The sequence below is a fragment of the Polypterus senegalus genome, chromosome 16 (assembly GCF_016835505.1).
Source record: "Polypterus senegalus isolate Bchr_013 chromosome 16, ASM1683550v1, whole genome shotgun sequence".
Classification (NCBI taxonomy): domain Eukaryota; kingdom Metazoa; phylum Chordata; class Cladistia; order Polypteriformes; family Polypteridae; genus Polypterus; species Polypterus senegalus.
The window spans coordinates 83,945,114-83,972,159 of NC_053169.1; the positions used below are offsets into that span (position 1 = coordinate 83,945,114).

General features: G+C 40.3%; 1 long non-coding RNA gene across 1 annotated transcript in view; it reads left to right on the forward strand.

Moving 5' to 3' along the window:
* LOC120516776 overlaps positions 1-19,656 on the forward strand; it is an 85,804-nt gene extending 66,148 nt beyond the window's left edge. Inside the window, exon 3 of the long non-coding RNA XR_005630910.1 lies at positions 19,429-19,656. This is a non-coding gene — a long non-coding RNA (uncharacterized LOC120516776). The remainder of the gene's footprint in view (positions 1-19,428) is intronic.
* Positions 19,657-27,046: the final 7,390 nt, after the last annotated feature.

A 27,046-nucleotide genomic window follows, 5' to 3' on the forward strand; every position in this document is an offset into this window, starting at 1 on the left:
CGCCCCCGATTATTTTAGAAAAAAGTTCAGTTGCGAATTTCACCGGGTTTAAACTTTCTCGATTCTCCGGCAAGCCTTCAATTCTGACATTATACCTTCTATTCCCATCTTCTAAAGCAGCCAGTCTGTCTCCAAGTTTTTCTCCGAGTTTTTTACATTCCGAACTGACATTTACTGCTCTTTCCTCGGCACTGGCAGCTAGATGTTCGGCTATTTCGATCCGATTCGTGAATGTCTCACTAAGATGCTCCAATCGATCAGCAAGCGTGCTCAGTTTAGCCGAGTTTTTCTCAATGTGCTCTTCAATTTTACCCAGCACCTGTCGAAGTTCAAGCTGTACCTCTTGACGAAGCCTTTCATTTGCCTGTTGGATTTCCTGTCGCAGACATTCATTGGCCTGTTTCATCTCCTGTTTCAGTCTCTCATGTGCCTTTGCCGTTGCTTTCTCATTAGCCTTCTCGCTTTTCTTTATATCTTGCCTGAGGTCAGCGAGCAACACTTTCAGTTCAGATAGCTCAAATGTGCCTTCTTGTACCGTAGATGAAGCAGCAGACTCTGCTGAAGCCGGTGTCCCGCTGCTCCAGTCCCGCGTAACTGAAGCCGCGGACCTCCCGGCCTTTTCCAGTTTCAGGTAATCCTCTCCAATCGGCGAGCTATCCACATCTGCACTCACGATCGCACCTTCGCTCCCCTTTTCGCTCTCAGCAGGCGACGATGTAGCGGACCGTGGTCCCGAGGAGTCTGTACTTTCGCCCATCTGATCCAGGTCTGTCTCTGAGAGGCCGTATCTCGAACTAGGGCTTGCTGATCGCAGCTTGGATGTAGCTTTAGTCTTCGATTCTTTCGGACCCCCCTTCTTGTTGGCCATGTTTATATGTGTTTACATATACTGTAGCGGTCCCTCTCGGGTTGAATAAATACAGGATATCTCAGAATAATAAGCAAATAATATGAAAAATAGCACCACTGCTAGCGGAGCTCCACTTCAGACGTCCATCTCTCGCATTGACTTCACATCTAAATGTCTGTATTGGCACTTGTTTGCTTTGGTTTGGCTTTTGTGTTTCAGGCATTCCATTTTGCATTTTGTACTCCTCAAAGCTTTCTTTTGTACCTCTGGCAGTTTGTTGGAAAAAAAAAAAAAAAAACTTTTTATAAAGATTCATCAAGAGCCTTTTTTGTATGTGGTCAGGGTTTTTGATAGTATTTCCCCCTTTAATTGACATTTTTGGAAGTGTTTTTCAAACATATTGGAACTGTCTGGTGCTTCAAACTCCCTGTTCACGACAGTCTGAATTGTCTCTGTCTATAGGGTGGTCCTGATCTAATTATGCAATTTTCATTACGCTATAACTTAAGTTTATTACATAGAAAATCATCCGAAAAATCTCAGAGCATCGAGAAGTGTGCGAACTGACGACATCACGCCGAACTGAAATCATTCCCGCATAAATCAAAGTCATCCAGACGATCTGGATCTGCATAATTCGATCTGGACCACCCTGTATAGGAGGTTATCCTAGAGTTGTTTATTTCTCAGTAAGCTACTTGCATTCTCCTAAGTACATTTCTTTAAGAACTTTAAAACGTCAATCGATTAATTCCAGTCATAGGCTTAGTTTCACTTTAACAAAGATCTGGACCACCTTATGTGGAAGTTGATTTAGACTGGATGCCACACTGAAAAAAAAAAAAGATGGCATTAGCCTCTCCCAAATGTTCACCTCATCTTATGCAGCTAACCATATCTTCTCAAAAAGCAAGCATACTGTATAGTGCTTATGCCAGCATCAAGAGATGAATGGTGCTGTTGGCAGATTTCATAGCAGGCAGTGTTAAAGCTGGCCACAAGCACCTCTAATATTTCCAGCAGGAGATGAGGGTGATTATCTGTATAGTTGTGTGTTTTATACAGTGCTTGGAAGTCACTAAATGACTAAGAAATATAAACTGGTGAGTATATTTCATTCATGTTATAATTTTTAACTGTAGACAACCTTCTTTCTCTTCTTTGAGAAATAAGACCTAATTGAAAGGAGCCATTATGGAGAAATAGCAAGAATGCATGGAAACGGACTTCATTCTCTGCTAATAGATTTATTAACAAGACACTTGCGTGAGTTGTGCATATCAATGGATTACAGTGCTTTGATAAGTGTGCCTCTACTTTCTGCATCATCACAGCTGTTAGAGAATATTACGTCTTATCAGCTTTAAAATTCTGACAGTATGACAAATGTTGGCTGACAAGAAAAGTGACTTGTAGTTTCCAGCAAGTTGACAGGCTTTAAATTCTCATTTGTCAATTGAAAAGCGCTATGGAATGGCATTGAAAGAGCGGGCATTAAAGAAGTGTAAATAAATGCCAATGCTGAAACATTTAAAGATCATCTTACATGATTATGCACATTCAGATTAATTTATACAGTCATATGAAAAAGTTTGGGAACCCCTCTTAATTCTTTGGATTTTTGTTTATCATTGGCTGAGCTTTCAAAGTAGCAACTTCCTTTTAATTTACGACATGCCTTGTGGAAACAGTAGTATTTCAGCAGTGACATTAACTTTATTGGATTAACAGAAAATATGCAATACGGATCATAACAAAATTACACAGGTGCATTAATTTGGGCACCCCAACCGAGATATTACATCAATACTTGGTTTGAGCTTCCTTTTGCAAATATAACAGCCTCTAGACGCTGTCCTCCTATAGCCTTTGATGAGTGTCTTCATTCTGGATGTTGGTATTTCTGACCATTCTATACAAAATCCCTCCTATTCAGTTAAATCTGATGGCTGCCGAGCATGGACATCCATCCATCCATCCATTGTCCAACCCACTGAATCCGAACACAGGGTCACGGGGGTCTGCTGGAGCCAATCCCAGGGCACAAGGCAGGAACCAATCCCGGGCAGGGTGCCAACCCACCGCAGGACACACACAAACAACAAGCACACACTAGGGCCAGTTTAGAATTGCCAATCCACTTAACCTGCATGTCTTTGGACTGTGGGAGGAAACCAAGCAGACACGAGGAGAACATGCAAACTCCATGCAGGGAGGACCTGGGAAGCGAACCCGGGTCTCCTAATTGCGAGGCAGAAGCGCTACCACTGCGCCACGAGCATGGACAGCCTGCTTCAAATCATCCCATAGATTTTTTGATATTCAAATCAGGGGACTGTGACGGCCATTCCAGAACATTGTACTTCTCCCTCTGCATGAATGCCTTTGTAGATTTCGAATTGTGTTTTGAGTGATTGTCTTGTTAGAATATCCAACCCCTGCGTAACTTCAACTTTGTGACTGATACTTCAACATTATCCTGAAGAATTTGTTGATATTGGGTTGAATTCATCTGACCCTCGACTTTAACAAGGGCCCCAGTCTCTGAACTAGCCACACAGCCCCACAGCATGATGGAACCTGCACCAAATTTGACAGTAGGTAGCAGGTGTTTTTCTTGGAATGCGGTGTTCTTCTTCCACCATGCAAAGCGCTTTTTGTTAGGACCAAATAACTCAATTTCTGTCTCATCAGTCCAAAGCACTTTGTTCCAAAATGAATCTGGCTTGTCTAAATGAGCATTTGCATACAACAGGCGACTCGGTTTGTGGCGCGAGTGCAGAAAGGGCTTCTTTCTCATCACCCTTAAATGCCTTTTCTCATGATTCCACACTCCTGTCTATGAAGTTCAAGGCTTGACCAGCTAATCCAACCAATTTGGTGTTGCAAGTAATCAGCATTGAGCAGTGACAGGCATTCAAATCAGCAAAATTACAAGGGGACCCAAATATTTCCACAGCCAGTTTTTCAGATTTGATTTAATTTCATACGACTAAATACTACTTCACTAAAAATGTTTGTTCGGAAAACACCCCAGTACTCCGATGTTCCTAGGAAATGAAAGACATACCACCGTTATCTTTTTTTTGTTGAAAGTAGAGTCAATTATTATGCAGGCTGAGAGGGGTTCCCAAACTTTTTCTTATGACTGTATATAAGTGCTGTCTTCATGTTTGTCAGTTTGCAAGGTACCTATCCTGCTATGGATTTAGAATCAATCCGGCTCAGAGCAGAATTACTGAAAAAGTCAAACAAGGCAGGATTTGTGACCTTGTATCAGAAAAAGAAAATATTCTTATTGACACCCAGAGTGAAGAGTTGCTAAAATCACAATGAATGATTATAAAGAGTTAAAAATGGGATTGCCTTTAAGAAATAAAAGGCAACTGAGAAGCTGTCTCCTAAGAACATCACAGACATATGAACTTGTAGCTGATGGTCAAGTTATTTGTGTGATTGTCTATAATTAGAGACAGGAAGGTAATCTAATAAAATAATTTTACTGTTTAAAAGGCAGGAACAGTCTTTAGGCTTTTTTTAAAATACGAGTTTGTCTTCATCACACAAGCATATTGCACATGACAAGTGTTGCAGCAGTCGTCCTGCTTTAGCTTGCTTTTTCAGGTTAAAAGAACACAAAGCCTTCCTTTTCAAGCATCAGCTGGATCAGACATAGACTGAATAAGATAGGATAGGAGAGAGAGCAAAATTGTGAGTGAAGGCTCAGCTTTAAATGTTTTAAACATCATGCAACAAGCACGGTTAAGGGTGCAGTTGATCTCGTACAGGGCATTCATTTTAGAAGTGTTTGTTTGTCATTCAAATACTGTTTAACAGAGTTTCTGTGTGCAGCTGCTGGTGATGAACGTTAGGAATGCACAGCAGCCGTCGTCTTGGTTGCAATTTGAAAATACAGGAACGTGAAGATTCCCATCTGAGACAGTTGTATGCTGGCATATTAGAATATTATTATGCTGTAATGCAATTAAAAACTTGACTGTGCATCATGGTAATGCAGGGGTTTGCATGTCTCCATCATGGGTCCATTGTTATAGGTTCTTTGGTTATTCTGAGTTTGGGATTATCAATCTCTACAAGACCCCAAAAGTAACAGCGCTTTGCTGCCAATGGTGAGAGTTCATGTTTCTTTAGTCATGCCCCACATATCTGGAGATTAGATGGTGTGGAATAAAATATGCACTTCATGCATCCAGGTGGCAGCAGCGATTTGTATTCAGAGGGTTTCTGAGGCTCTCCTGTCTGGCCCTTTAAAAACTGATGAGGACTCCAAAGTTTAGAGAGGTGGCAAATGGGTGGGCACTGATGATGAGTTTGACATGCTGTCTCCTTTTCAGCATTGCTCGACACTGTACTGTAGATATTCAAGCAGTCAATGCACTAAGTAAAGATGTTAATGAATGGAGGTGTCACATGCTTTTATTCATAATTGCTGTCAGTTCTGTTTGTGTGAATGCATACCATAAAGTTCTTTACTATACTGTAAATGAGCTGCAAATAATATTTCAACATGAAGCAATCTTGAGTTCTAGGCTCAAACCCCGGGTGGGGTACTTTGTGTTTGTGCAGGGTTTTCTCTCTGGTCCCCACTAAGACCCAAAGATTAAATAGACAACCCACGTTAGTTGGTGTCCTTATTTGGCTCCACTGAAGTCATTGTTCACACACCATGGTGTACTGAAGCATCATCCCAGGTTGATTCTATACTGTATGTAGCCCATTGCTACTGGGATAGCCCCCCAGCTCCCCACAAACTTAAACTGGATAGGCAGATTAGAAAATGGATGGAAGATGTAAACTAACCCTGGACGGCAATCCAGTCTATGCCAGAGCATACTCGTGGACCAACACCTACATTCGCTGACTCACAAGGGGCTGATTTACAATCACCAAATAACTTAACCGGCATGCCTTTGAGATGTTGTAGCAACAGTTAGTAGTACTGTATTGATATTTGTCAATTCTACTGAGTACAGCAAACTTCGTACTTGTATATCTGACAAACAACACAATGCATGAGGCACCGCCATGTCAGGGTGCTTCAAACGTAGCCTGCAGCCTGGGGGTTTGATTGATCCGGGGCCACTGACTGGAGAAAGGGGATATATATATATATATATACAGTGGTGTGAAAAACTATTTGCCCCCTTCCTGATTTCTTATTCTTTTGCATGTTTGCCACACAAAATGTTTCTGATCATCAAACACATTTAACCATTAGTCAAATATAACACAAGTAAACACAAAATGCAGTTTTTAAATGATGGTTTTTATTATTTAGGAGAAAAAAATCCAAACCTACATGGCCCTGTGTGAAAAAGTAATTGCCCCCTGAACCTAATAACTGGTTGGGCCACCCTTAACAGCAATAACTGCAATCAAGCGTTTGCGATAACTTGCAATGAGTCTTTTACAGCACTCTGGAGGAATTTTGGCCCACTCATCTTTGCAGAATTGTTGTAATTCAGCTTTATTTGAGGGTTTTCTAGCATGAACCGCCTTTTTAAGGTCATGCCATAGCATCTCAATTGGATTCAGGTCAGGACTTTGACTAGGCCACTCCAAAGTCTTTATTTTGTTTTTCTTCAGCCATTCAGAGGTGGATTTGCTGGTGTGTTTTGGGTCATTGTCCTGTTGCAGCACCCAAGATCGCTTCAGCTTGAGTTGACAAACAGATGGCCGGACATTCTCCTTCAGGATTTTTGGTAGACAGTAGAATTCATGGTTCCATCTATCACAGCTAGCCTTCCAGGTCCTGAAGCAGCAAAACAACCCTAGACCATCACACTACCACCACCATATTTTACTGTTGGTATGATGTTCTTTTTCTGAAATGCTGTGTTCCTTTTACGCCAGATGTAATGGGACATTTGCCTTCCAAAAAGTTCAACTTTTGTCTCATCAGTCCACAAGGTATTTTCCCAAAAGTCTTGGCAATCATTGAGATGTTTCTTAGCAAAATTGAGACGAGCCCTAATGTTCTTTTGCTTAACAGTGGTTTGCGTCTTGGAAATCTGCCATGCAGGCCGTTTTTGCCAAGTCTCTTTCTTATGGTGGAGTCGTGAACACTGACCTTAATTGAGGCAAGTGAGGCCTGCAGTTCTTTAGACGTTGTCCTGGGGTCTTTTGTGACCTCACGGATGAGTCGTCTCCGAGCTCTTGGGGTAATTTTGGTCGGCCGGCCACTCCTGGGAAGGTTCACCACTGTTCCATGTTTTTGCCATTTGTGGATAATGGCTCTCACTGTGGTTCGCTGGTCCCAAAGCTTTAGAAAAGGCTTTATAACCTTTACCAGACTGATAGATCTCAATTACTTTTGTTCTCATTTGTTCCTGAATTTCTTTGGATCTTGGCATGATGTCTAGCTTTTGAGGTGCTTTTGGTCTACTTCTCTGTGTCAGGCAGCTCCTATTTAAGTGATTTCTTGATTGAAACAGGTGTGGCAGTAATCAGGCCTGGGGGTGGCTACGGAAATTGAACTCAGGTGTGATACACCACAGTTAGGTTAGTTTTTAACAAGGGGGCAATTACTTTTTCACACAGGGCCATGTAGGTTTGGATTTTTTCTCCCTAAATAATAAAAACCATAATTTAAAAACTGCATTTTGTGTTTACTTGTGTTATATTTGACTAATGGTTAAATGTGTTTGATGATCAGAAACATTTTGTGTGACAAACATGCAAAAGAATAAGAAATCAGGAAGGGGGCAAATAGTTTTTCACACCACTGTGTGTGTATATATATATAATTTTTCTTCTTTTCTTTTCTTCAACAATCTCTGGACCATCAATGGTCCATAAAACCTGAAAGTCATTGGTGAATCAGTGATTGGTAATTTTAGTTTTAAACTGCTGCATTTGGGTTTTAATTGTTTCAGGTCTTTTTTAACCAACCATTAGTTAATAATGAGGTGTAAGTGATAAATGAACCACCAGTTCTCCAGCTCACTTGCTTCCATTTGAACTTGTGTTCATGTATCATGAAGTACCTGTGTTAATACAACATCAGAGAGAAGGGATGGACTACAAAAATATGAATAAAGCTCTCAGAAAACAAAAAAATATAGAATATTTGTCATGGAAGAATGAAAGCACTAACAAGCCATGTCATTAATTCCAAATTTCATTATCTTAGGACTTGCTTGTAATTATGGAACTGGTTGGAATGAAAACTTGCAGCCCCTGCAGACCTCCTGGACTGTAACTAAGGATTCCCTTTATATAGTCAGTTCCACAATACCAGAGTTGATATTTCAGTGATTGGACAACAATAGAGCCCTAACAGGACCTCCAATTAATTAACACAGACTATTTAGCACACCGGTTACAATTCACGGTACATGTGTTCTATTTCTTTTTTTATTTAGGATATTTTGCTTTGCACCGCAAGGATGTTTCCTAATGCTTGTTGCTGGTTAAGCATCCTGCAGTGCCACTTGGTAAGTGTCAAAAGATCTGTCAAGTGTGCCAGAGGCCATAGCTGCCTGCATACAGTGGTATTAAAGTGACAGTGCAAAAAAAACTGTAGCTACTATGTGTGGACATCTCAGTCTGCAGAAACATTTTTCTTTCGTATATTTCTTATTTCTCTTTTCATGTTATTAAATATATATATTATTGTGGAATAAAGCGCTATATCAGCGTCGATCCGACACAGACTAACACCGGAAGCATGTGAAAATTTAAACAAATGATTTATTTTTCTTCACCCTTGGGGCACGTCTTCCCCATGTCCCACAGGCACTACATAGTCCCCAAAACGCAAAAACAAAAGCACAACGTACAGTTGGCCATGTGAACAGTAATCTTGTTTCAAATCTCACAGCTTGGATTGCTGCTGTCATAATCGGTTTGAGTTTCATGGTTTGTTTCAATTACGTTAGTGTTTGCAGGACTTCTGTTCAAGTGACATTCAGCAACTGTCAAGCGTTGTAAGTATACAACCGGTTTCATCGATAACTTCACATCCGGCTTTTGAGAGTTTAAACATTCATAAACATCAAAGTGTCCACTACTGAAATCGTCACCTGTGAATCTAAGATGTTTAAGAGGCATTGGCGGTTGTCGAAAGGTGTAAAATATTTGGCCATTTCGGTACACTTGAAAGTGACAACCGAACAATTCAGAGGCAGCCATCAACTCACATGCATAACCATAGGTGAAGGGCTTAAGCATTTCACTCTTCTAGTGCTCCTGTGTAGTATAATTATCTCCTGTACCGTCATCAGTCCACACCTTGAACCTGTCCCAGTCATTCAATGCATAAGACACAATATTCCTCCGGATATCAAGAGTGAGCCGGATATGGCCGTGCAGTATGTAACAAACAGAATGGAAAAGGTAGGTGCCATCTCCGGGCATGGAAACCACTCGGTAAGTGACAGTTCTTTGATCGATGGTGATCACCTCGATAGACATGTTAATGGGGGTACGGTTGGAATGATAAAGGAAATGGGTACCTGATAAATGTAAAGTAAGCCTAAAATACCTAAACAATAACTAGAATTGTAATAAACAAACAATAAAACAGCAGAGAAGCTGTGGATTAAATAAAAAGACTGCAGTTATCAGCAGGGAGACGTTAATCCCGTGGTGAAGCAAGGAAGGGAATGTAGAGACTGGAGCGATGGACGGCCTTATATAGGCAGGTAGCCAACAACGTGGGAGGCGTTGGGATGGGGGACCCAACGCCGCCTCACACAGTGACCGAGCAGGCTATGGACGTATATATGTACGTAAGTAGGATTCAGTTAGCGTTGGGAACCCGCGTACCAAATTTCTTGAAGATGGGCCCATAAGTAACAAAGACTGTTGGAAAGTTCAATATGGCGGCCGACAGTGGCGTCATATCACGGAAATAAGTATGTACATTGGTTTCGGTTAGCGCAGGGAAGCCACCTACCAATTTTCGTGAAGATGGGGCCATAAATAAGAAAGTTCAACATGTAGGACGACGTCAACCATTATGACCGTTACACGTAGAATTTCAAAGTGAAACCTGCTTAACTTTTGTAAGTAAGCTGTAAGGAATAAGCCTGTCAAATTTCAGCCTACTACCTGCACGGGAAGTTGGAGAATTAGTGACGTTGGAAAGTTCAATATGGCAGCCGACAGTGGTATCATACCACCAAAATAAGTACATACATCGGTTTCGGTTAGCGCAGGGAAGCCGCCTACCAAATTTCGTGAAGATGGGGCCATAAATAAGAAAGTTCAACATGGCGGACTTTGTCGACCGTTATGACCGTTACATGTAGAATTTCGAAATGAAACCTGCTTAACTTTTGTAAGTGAGCTGTAAGGAATAAGCCTGCCAAATTTCAGCCTTCTACCTACACGGGAAGTTGGAGAATTAGTGATGAGTGAGTGAGTGAGTCAGTCAGTCAGTGAGGGCTTTGCCTTTTATTAGTATAGATGTTTGCCCATTGTACATTTTCCTGGGATCAAAGCCTAACCCTAGTGCTCTCAACATTGTTACGTCAGGTTTATACCTCATGTGATGTATGCTCCAATGGACGCTCCTGCTACGCAAGCGTTTTACTGTTTATACTTGATTTTTACGTAAATCTGGAAGATTCCACCAGGTGGCAGTGTGAGATATTATCACGGTGAGAACATGTTCGGCTTCGCTGTGTTGTGAATTCCCTGGAACACCCATTAAATTCTGATGACACCTTACCGCAATATCTCTGAAAAGGATGTTTAATGATTAAATCCATCAATCCAGGGATGTGTCCATTCCATTAAGCATTTGGGTACGAGGCAGAAACAATACCTGGATGGGACATCAGCTCATCTCAAGGAGAATACAGACACTCACATACACTGGCGTCATTTTAGTGGCACCAAATTTGCATATCTTTGGAAGGAAACCAGAGCACACTGTGGAAACCCAGCAGGAAACCGTGTAAACTCCAGGCAGGGAATACCAGCGATGTGACTCCCTGCGAGACAGCAGCGCTACCGCTGCGCCATCGTGTCACCCCCCCATATGTGTTATTATTAACTGTATTCATTATTTAAATGAAATTAATGATTCATTTGTAAAATGTAACATGCATACTTTAATGCATTTCACCATGAAAGTGATATCAAGTATAAATCTAAAGATTCTAAATGTGCAGAGAGTTGGAATATCATACATTTAATGTGTTCTGTGTGGCGATTGCTGCTGTCAGGTCAGGAGGAAGCCTTAGAAAAAAAGACGGCACAAAAGATGGTATATGAGACTTTTAAAATGTATCCTGTCCTTGAGATTAGGAAAATGCGACACTTGAATATAAAAGCGTATCACATCGAACCATTCATCAAACATCGAAGCGGGCACATCTTTGATCTTGGAGGATCCTCAAAGCAGCTTTCTGTCACATGTAGATAGTAAACAGTGACTGTGACGTCACATTCCAACTTGAACACACTGCGCCCCCCCCAACTTTTTGCTGGTACTGCAACTCGCACATGTGTCAAATGAACGCTGGGAACGCGTGGTAGCCATGACTCGTGCGCATACACATTCTGAGCATGAAGTATAAATGAGCCCTTACAGATCAAACACACAAGTCACCTAACTGGATATTTGGCAGTGTTTACCTCTGTTGGTTGGTGCTGCCCCTTCACCATAACACACTTTTCACTTAAATTCATCAGGTATAGGTAGAGGTATTGATTGCCACTCTAGCCAAGGACAGGCCCATGCTGTTCACCCACCACTTCTGATTCCCCACCTATGATCCAGCGGGGCGGCTCTCATGCTGTCTGTAAGTTTAACACGCAAGAGAGTGAAGCGGAGGAGATCAAGGTGTGTGTGAGGGTATCATCAATGCACATTAGCAATGCAAAGCTTTAATCAGTGAGCTTATACACAAGCCTCCAAACACTTTGGCTAACATTTCTTTTTTGGGGAGTGTAACCGCTAGTGCTGATCAACTTACCAATAGACAGGTCACCAAGGATGATGATTGTGTTTATTTAAACAAAGGTTAGCCTTTGGGTTTGCTGCTGAAATAAAGGTTAGAAGCACGCACTGATACAGCGCATTGCCGCACCCACCACACAACAAACCAACTCAAGATCCAGATTAGGACCCGAGTGCAGCCATGCAACGGGTGATACCTCAGCACCACACTAGTTCAGATGGAGTGGAACAGTGTGAGGTTTTTTTTATGGTGGCTGGAGTGCCAACCAAGTTTTTCCCTGCAGGTTGGAGGGCCTACATGCAGGGATGGATGAGGGTGGAGTGGTGGCTCTGAGGCTAGGGATCTGCGAATCCCGTAAAATGCCAAAAGGGACTCTTCTCTGTTGGGCCCTTGAGCAAGGCCCTTAACCTGCAATTGCTCCGTCCTGGGTATGATGTTAATCTGCATCCATCCCTGAAATAAAGACCTACCAACAATTCTCACCTGGACAGTTTATTTTCCAAATCGTATATAAAGCAAATCACAATTTTTATTTTGACTTTGTGACACTGACAAGGTGGTCTTTGGGAGTCTGCCTTAACCCTCTTCGTGACTCCTTGAACTCCCCAGATTGCTGATGTCTGGCTCCATGATGAGAGGGACTAACAGTGTTTGAAACATGTTGACTTCTTTCCGCTTGCCTTGTGGTTTTCCCTGAGGGTCTAATAAGAGTCGGGGACAGCCTATAAGCATGGGGCGCTACAAGGATAAACTGGAAAGAGACCCGCCGCTGCGCCCAGTTTAACTCCGCTGTGTGGTGTGCTGTGCTCTACCACAAAATACAGAGGGGAAGAAGCTAATGGAGAGCACACAAAAGCGAAGCCTGAGGGGCCTGTCCTAAGTAATGATTTACTGCTCACTGAGCAGGACTGCTGAATACTTCAAACTGTGTTGTAAATGTAAATATCTGTGTGCACGTCCTCTCTTGACAGTTATACAAACAGTCTGAGAATCGATGTGTATACAATTAAAAAAAAATAGCAAACACTTGACCCTCAATTAAAACATAAAAATCTCCAAATAAAGATACTAACTGTCCAAACGCAGTTACAACCCTAAAAATTACACTGAGAGGCTGTCGCAGCTGGTGAAGCCCTGTGAAAAAGTGTCACTTGATTCCATGAAGAAGAAAAAGCCACACACACAAAAAGTATAGAATATTAAAAAATATGAAAACTCCAAAATCCAAACTGATGGAAGCCGTGCATACGGTGGGTCCACAGTGTATTAACGAATGTTCTAGCTTAAGTTTGTTTGGTTTATTTGATATTTGCGCTGTTTTTAAATTATTTGTCATGTGTTTCTAATTTTTTTTGTAATGTTTGTTATTATTGCATTATTTAGATATTGTTTAATTATGTATTGTGTGTTCCTTTTGTTTTGTTAGTAGAACTCTTAAGAGGTTGGTATCATCATGCTGTCACTGCTGAATGACCACCCTCAGTGGTTCATTGACATTCAGTCAGTGCATTATCATTAGTGCGTATTGATTTTCTAATTTCTGGATTTATTGGTCTTGTTTTTTTGATTGCTTGATTGTTTATTTTGACTTGGTATGCTTAAGAATGCAACCTACATCAAGTCCTTTTTCCTTTTCTGCCATTTTTGCTCTGCTTTGGCTTATTTAAAAAAATACTTGATTTATTAAGATTTTTTTACTATATTTGTCTCTAGCAAGAGTGTTAAGTTTTTCTTTCCCTAAAGCGCCAATTTTTTTTTTTTTAAAGCATATTTTAAGTATTCTGAACTTTAAAAGGCAATTCCACCTTTTGGGCCTTTGTAGGCTGAAGTGTGTGTGTGTGTTTGTGAAGTTTGGGGGTCAGGCTGTCTGAAGTGAGGCCTAGTCTAGACATGCTAGGGAAGGTCCTGGCGTGGTTCAGGGGTCTTTTAGACTTACGGACACCTGTTCAGTATTTTGATTGCCCTCAAGTAACATTTGTAAAAAGCTGTGCACTCTGGCACAAGAAAGGCACCAAAAGCATTTTACTTTGAATTGTTTTCCTTAAAATTAAGTAGTTTTTCCCCTTACATATTGTTGGTTACAAGAAAAAAAGATGAACAAAGATCCAAATTGATTTGTCTTGATTGCAGCCTTTACCTCTAAAAAAGATGAAATATGAATAGGAGTGATGATTGTTTTAGTTGGGATGCAGATTTTTTTGCCAAAAGTTTATGTAAGAACTAACTCTGTCAGCTAATTCATCAGAGGATTCTCTGAAAACCACCCAGAGGCTAGAATCCAGTTCATCTAGTGTCCTTTCCATAGCCTCATTAGTTCACTTATACTTATGCTCCATCATAGGTAAAGGAAACTCTTACGATAAAGGTGTATGAGGGTGTGAGATACAAAAAACACAAAACAGTGCAAACGTCACACAGAATAGTTCAGTATTGCCGGGTGGTCACGTAGGCACAATAGAGAGAGAGAGAGAGAGAGGTTAGGTTAGAGAGGTTAGTAGCACGTGCTGATACAGTGCACTGCCACACGGTAATCATGTGACAGATGGACATAATCCTTAGATTTATATATATATATATATATATATATATATATATATATATATATATATATATATATATATATATATATACACACACTCACCTAAGGGATTATTAGGAACACCCTACTAATACGGTGTTTGACCCCCTTTCGCCTTCAGAACTGCCTTAATTCTATGTGGCATTGATTCAACAAGGTGCTGAAAGCATTCTTTAGAAATGTTGGCCCATATTGATAGGATAGCATCTTGCAGTTGATGGAGATTTGTGGGATGCACATCCAGGGCACGAAGCTCCTTCCACCACATCCCAAAGATGCTCTATTGGGTTGAGATCTGGTGACTGCGGGGCCATTTTAGTACAGTGAACTCATTGTCATGTTCAAGAAACCAATTTGAAATGATTCGAGCTTTGTGACATGGTGCATTATCCTGCTGGAAGTAGCCATCAGAGGATGGGTACATGGTGCTCATGAAGGGATGGACATGGTCAGAAACAATGCTTAGGTAGCCCGTGGCATTTAAACGATGCCTAATTGGCACTAAGGGGCCTAAAGTGTGCCAAGAAAACATCCCCCACACTATTATACCACCACCACCAGCCTGCACAGTGGTAACAAGGTATGATGGATCCATGTTCTCACTCTGTTTACGCCAAATTCTGACTCTACCATTTGAATGTCTCAGCAGAAATCGAGACTCATCAGACCAGGCAACATTTTTCCAGTCTTCAACTGTCCAATTTTGGTGAGCTTGTGCAAATTGTAGCCTCTTTTCCTATTTGTAGTGGAGATGAGTGGTACCCGTGGGGTCTTCTGCTGTTGTAGCCCATCTGCCTCAAGGTTGTGCGTGTTGTGGCTTCACAAATGCTTTGCTGCATACCTCGGTTGTAACGAGTGGTTATTTCAGTCAAAGTTGCTCTTCTATCAGCTTGAATCAGTCGGCCCATTCATTCTCCTCTGACCTCTAGCATCAACAAGGCATTTTCGCCCACAGAACTGCCGCATACTGGATGTTTTTCCCTTTTCACACCATTCTTTGTAAACCCTAGAAATGATTGTGCGTGAAAATCCCAGTAATTGAGCAGATTGTGAAATACTCAGACCGGCCCGTCTGGCACCAACAACCATGCCACGCTCAAAATTGCTTAAATCACCTTTCTTTACCATTCTGACATTCAGTTTGGAGTTCAGGAGATTGTCTTGACCAGGACCACACCCCTAAATGCATTGAAGCAACTGCCATGTGATTGGTTGATTAGATAATTGCATTAATGAGAAATTGAACAGGTGTTCCTAGTAATACTTTAGGTGAGTGTATGTTGTCCATATGTCTGTTTTAGCTCATATCAATTTCTGTCTTTTTAAAAGGACAACAAATATCAAAGCAAAGGAATGGGATGGTAAGCATCAGAGAGGGTGCTGTGACAGTGGTCCAGATTCTTCCCCTCTGGTTGCTCATTTCAGCAGCTGTTTGTATTTGAAAAGCTCAAAGGTGGAATTATTAAAGTCACCTTTGATAATGACGAATGAATCAGAGTATTTGTTCTCAACAGCTAAGACTTGACCAGCTAAAAGCTGCACTGTCATAGTGTCCTTTGATTGAGGTGGCACATAAACTCCAATTAGAATAACGTATACGAATTCTCTAAGCAGATTAATCAGTTTGCCGTTAATTGTCAGAAATTCCACATAAGGTGAGCAGCTTCTTCCCAGCACTTTAACATCCGCATACCACGAATTGTTAATAAAAAAGACACTTTGCCACTTTTCCATTTGTTGCTCAAATCGTGTCTTCAATTAACTCTGAAGAAGATTATATTCCGGGGGACTGAGAGCCTCCTCGCAGATTAAATCAGTCAGACAAGAAGTGAATGAGCAGTCGGTCCAAGCTTTTATCAGTTATCAAATGTTACCCATTTTTTGCACAACAATTGGAAGTTTTAAAGTTCATTTTATAACTGCAGTTTGTGGCAAAATATAGTTACACACAGAAAGTTATCATTATTACTGCATTGTGATATACGTATCTGGAATCCCTGGGAAATGCTTACTATGTTTTTATGCGCCAATGTTATGTTTATGTTTGAAATGTTGCTCTGTGGGTTTTATGGCTGGCATAACGTGACTCTTGGTAAACTTTCTTTTGACTTTGGGTGTTGGCTTATAGTTTGGCTTTGGTATTGTGATCTTGCGACTTCCTAGTTTCGACCCTCACTAGTTAAACTGATGGCTCATTTGTCCAGATTTAATTGCCTCTTTCATCTTCCAGGTGAGCTGCCTTTCATCCTTTTAGGACAAGCTTTTCTTTCTACTAAAGACACAGTACAGAAGGTAATGCCACTCTAGATATCTCACGTGACTTTGTCCGAATCATTTAAGACATACAGTACCTGCATGATCAAGCAACAGTTGAGAGCCCTCATCTCAGAGTCTCAGGAAGATCATGGACAAGTACCCACTTGGGATATTTACAAGAAGTGAATGTAGTGCAACTTGAGCTGTTGTCTACTAAAACTGAATATGTGTTCTTTTAGAACTTACACTGCTTACTACAATCGCCACGTTCATAATGTATGTGGTTCAGGCAGCACTGCAATTTGTGCTTTCGATGGTTATACATAAACAGCAGATGAGCACAGTGTGTATGGAATGATCTACCTACTGAATATTAGTGCAGTAGATCTCTACATCTGAATCAAGGCTGGTGGCTCATTGTTTAAGCTTAGCATATTCTTGTTACAGATGTTGTTCACTTTGCTCTAATACATTTTAGTTAGTCATATGATTATTTATTTGGCATTATTAAGTTTTTTCTATTTTGCATGTCATCCTGGTGTCCATGGTGGCACTTGTTCTGCCCTGTAGTGTCTGAATCTTTACATAAGATGAGCCAATTTCCAGATATCTTCTGTATGAATTAAATTGTCATTTTTTGCTTACAGAGAGATCTTTGCAGAATGCAGCTTAATATCACCTTGTATATCTATATTTTTGTATATATTAACTATATTCCATCCATCTATTATCCAACCCGCTATATCCTAACTACAGGGTCATGGGGGTCTGCTGGAGCCAATCCCTGCCAACACAGGGCACAAGGCAGGAAACAAACCCTGGGCAGAGCACCAGCCCACCACAATATCTTCTATATATATATATATATATCTATATATATATATATATATATATATATATATATATATATATATATATATATATATATATATATATATATATATATATATATATATATATATATATATATATATATATATATATATATATATATATATATATTCACTGAGGCAAGACACCCATGGAAAGCATGCTGGAAGGCGTGGATTCACTAAGCCGACAAGTAAGACACCTATGGCGCACGCAGGAAGGAGCCACGCCCACCAACTCTAAGACCATTGGATACGACGACATCTCGCAGAGCCACGCCCACCAACTCGGACGCGACGACACAGAAAAAAACAACGTCATTTATATTCGTCTGTCGTAGAGGCCTCATGTACCTCCGAGCCACCTTGACTGTTCATAGAGGCATGTTTCTCGCGGAGGTGAATCACGATATGCAGCGTGTAAAATGGTTTGTGAGGGGTATCCCATGGGATCCTTAAAACAATCCTTTACAACTGAGGTTAAAACACAATGAAGTAAGCAGTCTTTAAAAACCGAGTTTTCGGTTACGACGCACGACTGTGTGCACCATAGCAAACTGTTTTACACGCTACATACAGCAATTCGCATCCGCGACAAACATGCGTCGTCTTCACTCACGGACAATTATATGTTGCTCTCTCCAGAGTTCCATCTTTTCATTCACTTTCTGTTGTATCCTCAAACCCTCCCTTTTTAGACAACTGTGTCTTTCCAGAAGTGTTCAACCATCAATAAATAATTATGCGCCGTTTGTTATGCCGCGGGTTCACTATTGTGTTGTATTTTGCTCTCTCCAGAGTTCCATCTTTTCATTCACTTACTGTTGTATTCTCACACCAACCCATTTTAGACAACCGTGTCTTTCCAGAAGTGTTTAGCATTCAATAAATAATTATGCATGAGATTGAGCGTGTGTCTACCCGGCGCAGAGAGGCGTGGCTAAGCCATTGAACCCCATTCAGGCTGCAAACCGTGAAATTCCCACTAAGTGAGACTCATATGCTCCCGCTGGTTACGTCCCTACCCTTTGTGCACACCCCCTCCCACCTCGCTATTACCGTGGTCCGGTGTCTTGGTGGATTATATTTAGAAAAGCAGCCAAAACCGCACAGAGCAATGAAAAGTCTACGTCAGTCACAGGTACATCTGGATTGTGTAACGACGATGACTCAAGTGACGAGTTGGAGGTGGGCACATAAGCAGGCAGTGCATACTGAACGAGAAATCAGCAGACTAAAAAAGGCACGATGGCTGTCCGCCAGTTTTCAGTCACGGACGATTGTGTGTTGGTTTGTTCCGTGCATTGTTACAATGTTGCTTTTCTTACTGATTTAATACATTACCGATTTTTCAAATGTTAATTTTCTACCTGTGCTTAAAAATCATTAAAAAACCGGCCTGATTATGCGGCGTATGGTACACCGCGGGTTGGCTAGTTAACTAAATTTCTCATTTGTAATTCAACTTTGTGTTTGTTGCATTTTTTTGTCATACTGTGTTTATAATTATTGGATAACATGCTGAGCTTATAAATGGAAGTGTCCTTAATAAGAGTAAATTAAATTGGACTGAACTGAATATATATATATATATTTATTTTTTTTTGTTACATCTCCTATGTTTGCATATAGACTTGGCATACATTCACAGAAGTAGATGTGTACCTGCAGGTAACAGGACTGTTTGGACAGTACAGGGGTCTTTTTGTTAGACTGCAAGGTCCATTTCACGTGTGGGAGGTGGAGTGGGGTCCTTTAAGATCTATTAAATATCCAAGAATTCCCTGTAATGTGCCAAGTACAGAGAGACTCTTACGATCTTGTACGTTTTTTTTTTTAATTCATTTTATGATTAAGTCTGTATTTTTCTGATCTTTTTCAAAATTTTTGGGCTTTTGGATGTGTGCTGATTCTAAATATATGCTTTGTTTCTTCTCATAGGTTTGTTTTCTAGGTGTTGACATTTAGTAGAGTTGTATTTTTGCATTCCTACATTCCTTGCCATGATCGAGTGACCCATTGCCAGAAAGTGCGGTTTAGGAGGTCACTACCTGCACCTGAACTATGATATAAAAGTTGATCTTCTCATTTTCCAAGACTCTGAATAAATACCAAAATGAATAGTGAGAGCTCCAAGACCAAGTGACAACAACACTGGAGAAATCTGTCAGTTGCAGGTATTTATTTTGATCGTCTTCTGGACTTGTCTAATGTATGCAGTACCATGGCGGGCAGAGAGGGGGACAGGTCACATACTTTACACAAAAAGACACACCTAAACACACCACCATACACATTACTGTGTGTTCTGCACAGGAAAATCCATTACATTGCAAACTGCACAAACCCTCAGCAACCGCCATTTCCTGTTTCTTGATTCCTGCACTGTTGATTCATTTTTGCAATTGTGATCGACAGTATTGACATCATAATTGGCAAAGTCTGCACCCTCTTACTTATATAAGCACAACACAACACAACACTCAAACAAATATCTACTGTGAAAGAATGAGTCTCCACACACTGGAAAGGTTTTGGGCAGCAACCCGTATATTGTCCTTGGCTCCGTGAACCGGAAGTGATGTCATTTGTCTGGAACTGGAGGTGACGTCAGTCTGGGCACCGGAGCTGGAAGTGACATTAAATCAGGCAGGTTTTCCTGTATTTGGTCTGCAGAAATAACAGAAATAGGTTTAGAGCACCCTGCCACCCCCTGACCGGACGGGTAATTACCTCCACTTGGTCCACTCAGCTTTCTCCTAGTCGCACATGTGTGACACTACACATGACAGAAGATGAATTCTGTGAGGTTTTTCTTTCTTTAAACACTGAGGGACAGCTTCATGTATTCATACATGAAAACGTACCAGACAAAATCGAAAAAAACTTTCTTCTTGTGTCGATATGAATTTCACCGAAAGTACATTTTTCTAGGAAACAAAACATTGAGTTTCACTATGAATTCAATTTTGTGTGAATTGCTTATTACTATTCATTATAAAGTTTAACTGGATGCCGTTAACCATGAAATCGCGTACAGTCGCGTACCGACTTACGGCTGCATTTGGGACTGGCTATTTGGTTGTAAATTAAATAGATAGATAGATACTTTATTAATCCCAAGGGGAAATTCACATAATCCAGCAGCAGTATACTGATACAAAGAAAAAAAAAACAATATTAAATTAAATAGTAATAAAAAAGAAAAAAAAATATAAATAAAAAAGCAGACAATAACTTTGAGTAATGAAATTGGTCGTATGTCAGTCACAAAATGCGCAGGTCATTGCAACTGAGGCACTATGGGACTGGCGTGGGTCATTGGTGTGGAAGAATCATTTTAGGGTAATATAGCATTCATCTTAAAGAAATAGAATAAAGGGTTAATAAACATCAGGAGCCTGTTCAAGCATATCAGGAAGCCAGATGAAGGTTAAATGAGCAGCAGAGACAAACATTTAATGTATAAAATGTACTAAAAGAGATGACTTAAGAAATCAGCAGATTTCCTGTAAACAAGACTGGACAGTTATATACACAGAAATTCCAATGGGGGTGGCTCAACCCAAAGTGTCTATGGAGAACTAAACATAATAAAAGACTTTTATATAAGTTGTTTGGGTGTAAACCAACAAATTAATTGGAGTAAAATGTATGCATTGCTTGACACTGTATGTAAATTCAATAGTTTAATTGTTTCTCTGACCATTCTGAACATGCTGCGAAAGAATGCTCCCTGTTCAAGCATTAGCTGAAGAGTAATAAATGACCCAATGAATGGCTTTTTTCCTGCCTGATTACTGACCAAAACGTTTTATCAGACTTGTCTTGTAAGAAGATATGTTTCTTTCTTTAATTAAAATGTTGATTTCTACCACACCAGTACACATACTTTAACACAAACTAACCTTCATGTCTTGGTGGCTACATGTCAGGTCCGTGTAAGGCAGTGTTTCTCAAGCACTGGATTGTGTCGTCGGTAGGTCTCAGGTTGTCGTTGCTTTGTGAGTGGGTTGCAGTTAGTCGCATAAGCCTAGTGGTTCTTAGTCCCTGGGATTTAACCCGGGTTGCCACCAGTGGGTTGCCATAATTGGGTCGCAAGTGGGTCTCCCAAGTGATCAGCAGTGCTGTGTGAGATTTTTCCATGTATCTAAGTGAGCTCATTTCACCAAGGGGGACCCGCAAACTTGCTGGTTTCACCAAGGAAGCATTTGCGATTGTTGCTAGTGAGTGGTCAATAAATTTATAAAGGCAGAACTGGGGTGGAGGATCAGGAAGGTTGAGAAACACTGGTGTACGGAAGGCAGTGTGGGAGAAATATATAAAAATTAGCCACATGGAGACGCACCAATCAAAACAAACCTTAATTGGCCCTCCCACAGTCAGAAAACAGATGAGACCCTGTGAAATAATAATCATAATAAATTACAAAAGTTTTATTACAATTTCGAGAACGTTACTACCTTATTGTTTTCCTATGGCCCCCAACCATAAAAACAAATGATCTCAACTCGGCCGGCATAAGTCATCACATGACTGACTATATTTTGCCTTCATTGATTTTTTTCTTTTTTTTTTTTTTTAATTAATCTTATTTGGAGGAAATAATATTCCATACGATCAAATCAAACTTAACAAACCAGAATTCAACCCCCACCCGAGAGAAATACAGAAGAGCCAACAGCAAGGGAAAATCTTTAAAAACAGCAAACAAATATCCTTTTCCCAAATATAAATGCTTATTCGTAAAATTTGACTAATTCGATCTTGCCTTATCCTCTAAGTGAGAGTTTACTTTTTTCCAATTTTAAATAGTATAGAACAGAGGTGGGCAAAGTTGATCCGCAGTGGCTGCAGGTTTTTGTTCCAACCCAGTTTCTTAATGAGAAGTCAGTTATTGCTGATGAAGCACTTATTACTCAAGTGCCATTTTTCTGCTTCATTTTAGTAGTCTCTCTTGTTAAGGTTCCCCACCCTTAATTGCCTATTTCAATCTTAAACAGCAGCATTCACTGTTTTAATGGCTTCTTATTAGTCCTTAAGTCATTAATTACATTTTTCTCTGCACCGTTTCTCTGGGTCATTTTTACATAATACAATTTTAATAGTTGATGTAATCTTTCGGTGCCACTGGAAGGGGTCCAAAGGCAGTTTGGGGTTGACGTGCAATCCGTAATTAATATATCGCTATAAATGTGGTGAATCGCCACTACAAGTGCAAGATTTTATTTCTCTTGCAAACTTGTCTTGTATGTATTCATTAGTTTGCAGTGTGTATTCTTCAGGTCTTCATAGCTTGTATGTTTGCTGCCCAGTAATAAATTGAAAGTTAGGTAGTGCCATGCCCCCTTCTGTGTTAGGTCATTGTAGAGTCACCCTTTGGGTGCATGGATGTTTCAAATCTATACAAATAAAAGGCAAAGCCCTCACTCACTCACTCACTCACTCACTCATCACTAATTCTCCAACTTCCCGTGTAGGTAGAAGGCTGAAATTTGGCAGGCTCATTCCTTACAGCTTACTTACAAAAGTTAAGCAGGTTTCATTTCAAAATTCTATGCGTGTAATGGTCATAACTGAATCTTACTTACGTACATATATACGTCCATAGCCTGCAGCTCGGTCGCCGTGTGTGGCGGTGTTGCGTCCTCTATCACCACACCTCCCACGTAATCGACTGCCTGCCCATATAAGGCCGTTCTTCGCTGCGGTCTCTTTATTCGTTTCCTTGGTTCGCGACGGAATTCACATCTCCCTGTTGATAACTGCAGCCTTTTTATTTACTCCACGGCTTCTCACCTGTTTTATTGTTCGTTTATTACGATTATAGTTATTGTGTGGGTATTTGTTTACTTTTTTTCTTAAAAAAAATTTTAAGGCAGTACTTCGCCACTGCGAAGCGCAGGTATTTTGCTAGTTCAAAATGTTAATGTATATGGGAATGCTCTGAAATAGAAATAGAAGTTTGGGAAGGATGTTCATCTTGACCGTGTTGATGGAGGGTAGACCCATCTGTTCACATCTTGTTTAGGTTTTTTCATGCTGATAGCAAAATTTTAAGAGATCTTTATATTTACTTGTGATGTTTACCCCTAGGAATTTAAACTGATCTGCTAAAATACATGGGAAGGTGTTGAGGTGTCCAGTATAATATTGTGTGCTGGAGAGTTCACTAGAAAAAGCACACTTTTATTCAAATTAATTTCAAGTCCAGATATCTTTTGAAATTCTGCTAGTGCATTGAGGACTGCTGGTATAGAGGTTTTGTGTCTGATATATACAGTACCATATCATCTGCATAAAAAGAGATTTCCTCTTCAAGTCCTTCTCTGGTAATCCCCTTTATCTCTGATACATTTTGAAAGTGAATGGCCAATAGCTCAATGGTGATTGCAAAGAGCAATGGCGACAGGGAGCATCCTTATTGAGTACTATGTCCTAGTTTGAAAATAATATTAATACAAATAGAGGCTTCTGGATTGTTATAAAGAAGTTTGATCCATACACGTACTGTATATTTGGGCCAAATTTATGCAATGTGGTGAACAGGTAGTCCCATTCAATCCTGTCAAAGGCATTTTCTGTGTCTGAAGATAATGAGATTTCTGGTTTGTTAGATTTTATGGGTGAGTAAATTACATTAAACAAACATCTAAGATTAGAAGCCAAGTGTCTGCCTTTAATAAATCCGATTTGGTCTTATAATATTACAGAATTAAGCACTTTCTCGATCCTTCTAGCTAGAAGTTTGGAGAGAATCTTAACTTTTTTTTTTTTTTTTTGGAAGGATCATAATTAATGCTTGATGAAATGTTTGAGTGAAAAATTTAGTTGTGTCTAGCTTCTATAAATGTTGCTAATTATAATGGAGCCAACATATTAGATTTTTTTTTTTAAATTCCACTGGGTAGCCATCAGGGCCTGCTGCTTTCCCACTTTGAAGTGAGTTCATAGTGTCTAGTAATTGATTCTGAGAGTGTCCGAGGTTTATCCAGTTCTTCAGCCCTAAGAGAATCTTGCTGTGCTATTTGTAATACATCAAAAGACTACTTAGATTATGTGTCATCTTCTTTAAACTGAGTAGAATATAAGGACTTATTGTACTCTCTAAAGGTTTGGGTGATATTTTTATGGTCAATGATTTTATCCCCGTCTCTGTTGGCAATTTGTTTTTTTTTTTACATTGTGAACTTCCTGTTTTTGATGGATTTCCTAACACTAGTGAACAATATGCTGTGGCAGACAACCAGGGACCTTGCCCTACCGGGATGCTTGGAGCAAAGAAGGACCGGGAGAAGGGCAATATATTCCCCTGGACTTAAGAAGGCAGCCCCCCTGGATTCCATCGGGGGCATGGATACAGAGCTGGGAAGCTCATCCCTGTGGGAGTCTGTGGCTGCCACTAGTGGGCGCCTGGAGGGTTCGCAAGCCATGGACTGCAGTATTTCCGCCAGAACAGGAACCAGATACGCCCGGAGTGCTTCCGGGTGCAAGGGCAGCACTTCCACCACACCAGGAAGATCATCAAGGAGAACCTGGAGCACATCTGGGTGTGCCATAAAAGGGGCCACCTCACTCCATTTGGGAGCAGGAGTCGGGTGGAAGAGGACGGAGCTTGCAAAGAGTGGAGTAGAGGAGGCAGAAGAAACGAAAGAACTGCGAGCACTGTGGCTAATTGTGCACTGTGGTATTGTGTTGAGGAATAAAATGTGTATGGTTTGGACATCTGGCTGTCTCAGTGTCTGTCTGTGTCCGGGACATCTTTCACAATGCCTTCTGAGATTCCTTCTGGCCTAGTCAACATTTACTATGATCAGTCACCTTTGCATGCCACAGTCAAGAGATGAGCTTGACAGGAATAGATGGCCCAAGGGAAGAAAATGTTACCTCTATGGAGCAAATCATAATGGAGGATCAGAGAGAGATGGTGTGCGAGATAGGAAACATATTAAGGACTCATCACAGGGCACTTCAAACAATTCTTTATGAACAATTAAACATGATCAAGATCTGTGCCAGCTGGGTGTCCCAAAAGGGTTGACTTCTAAAATGAAGCCTTACTTTAATCGGGTAAAATCAATTCTAATGAATTCCAACTGGAACAAATTTATGAAGCACTTCATAATTTTGGAAGAATCTTGAGTACCTAATTGTGAACCAGAGTCCAAAAAGTTAATATAATGGAAGTGTTTTGATTCTCAAACATCAAAACATTCAGAGTTCAAGCTGACGCAAACAATTCAATTCAATTTTTTTTAAGATGTTGAGGATATAAATCTATATTGATTACATACTTCAAAGTTCCCCTTATAACTGGTCAATAATTAGGCGTTGCATTGGTATGAGCAGGGAAAAGCAGGGAAGAGAGCTGGTGGCCATCTCCATTTTGCGCACGCTCACACCTCACAGGTTGAAAAGGCTTCTCTGTAAAAATTCCAAATCACTGTAATCCACAGACAAGTGTGACGATGACTTTATACAAACATCAAGTTAACTACAAAAGAGTTGGAGCAGAAAGAGACCAGACATTTTATTTGAGTGACGTAGAAAAGCTTTGTGAAAGTTATAACAAGTGTGTCACTGTTTGTGGGGATTATCATAATTTAATGGTGTCTCTCTTAACATATTGGACTCAAAAACATTAGTCAAATTGTCAGGACATTACCTGGTTGTAAAAAGCTTAACATAAAATAAGTTCATGACAGCAATGAGAAGGCAGGGAAAAAACTGACTCCAGAACCAAGGTAATCTGGGAAGGACAGAATGTGTTGGCTTTTGCTGCATAGGCCTAAGTCACTGTTTTTTGGCACACATTTTCATGCTTACACAAGATCCATTTTTCTTACTACGAGTCACGCAACATCTCCAAAGGGCACATTTGCCTGCCCCACAGTTCCTGTCATCTTTTCCAGTGCTGTTGTGTCCAGAGCCACATGCCTGGAGATTCTTTATTTTTAGTACACTGATGTTTTTTGTCTTTTATAACTCCTTCTTGAGCTCAGTTATGTTTCTTCACTCCATTGATCTTTTTCTTTTTGTATTCAGGATTGTTTCTATTATACTAATTGTCTTTGATTTTCATTTCCTGTGTGAAACCACCAGTTCTTTCTTCATCTAACGTAAAACATCTCCATCACATCTGCCGGCAGGACCCAACCTGCTGATCTGAGCATGTCACCACATATAATGTGGAAATCTGTTTTAATTTGCTTTCTTTTAATCCCATGTGTTTTTTGTTGAGTTAAAAATTTCAGATGTTGTTATAAAAGTATCATCACAGTCGGGGTTTATTACTGCCTCCCTATTTATTATTATTTTCCTTAAACTTGATGGTCCACTAGAATCAGATGTTCTCATTCCACTGTTTCTTTTTCTTTCTGTAAATATCAACCCCTTACAGCATCTGTGTTTTAAAATGAACATTCAAATGCACTGGCATTGGATTCATGTCTTGTATGCGAGTTTCTTTTATGAATTTGCATTATGAGTGGTGTGTGTTTCCTCCCATCAGACTGACCTCATAGGACCACCTTTGCTTTGATTTTTTTTTTTTTTTGTG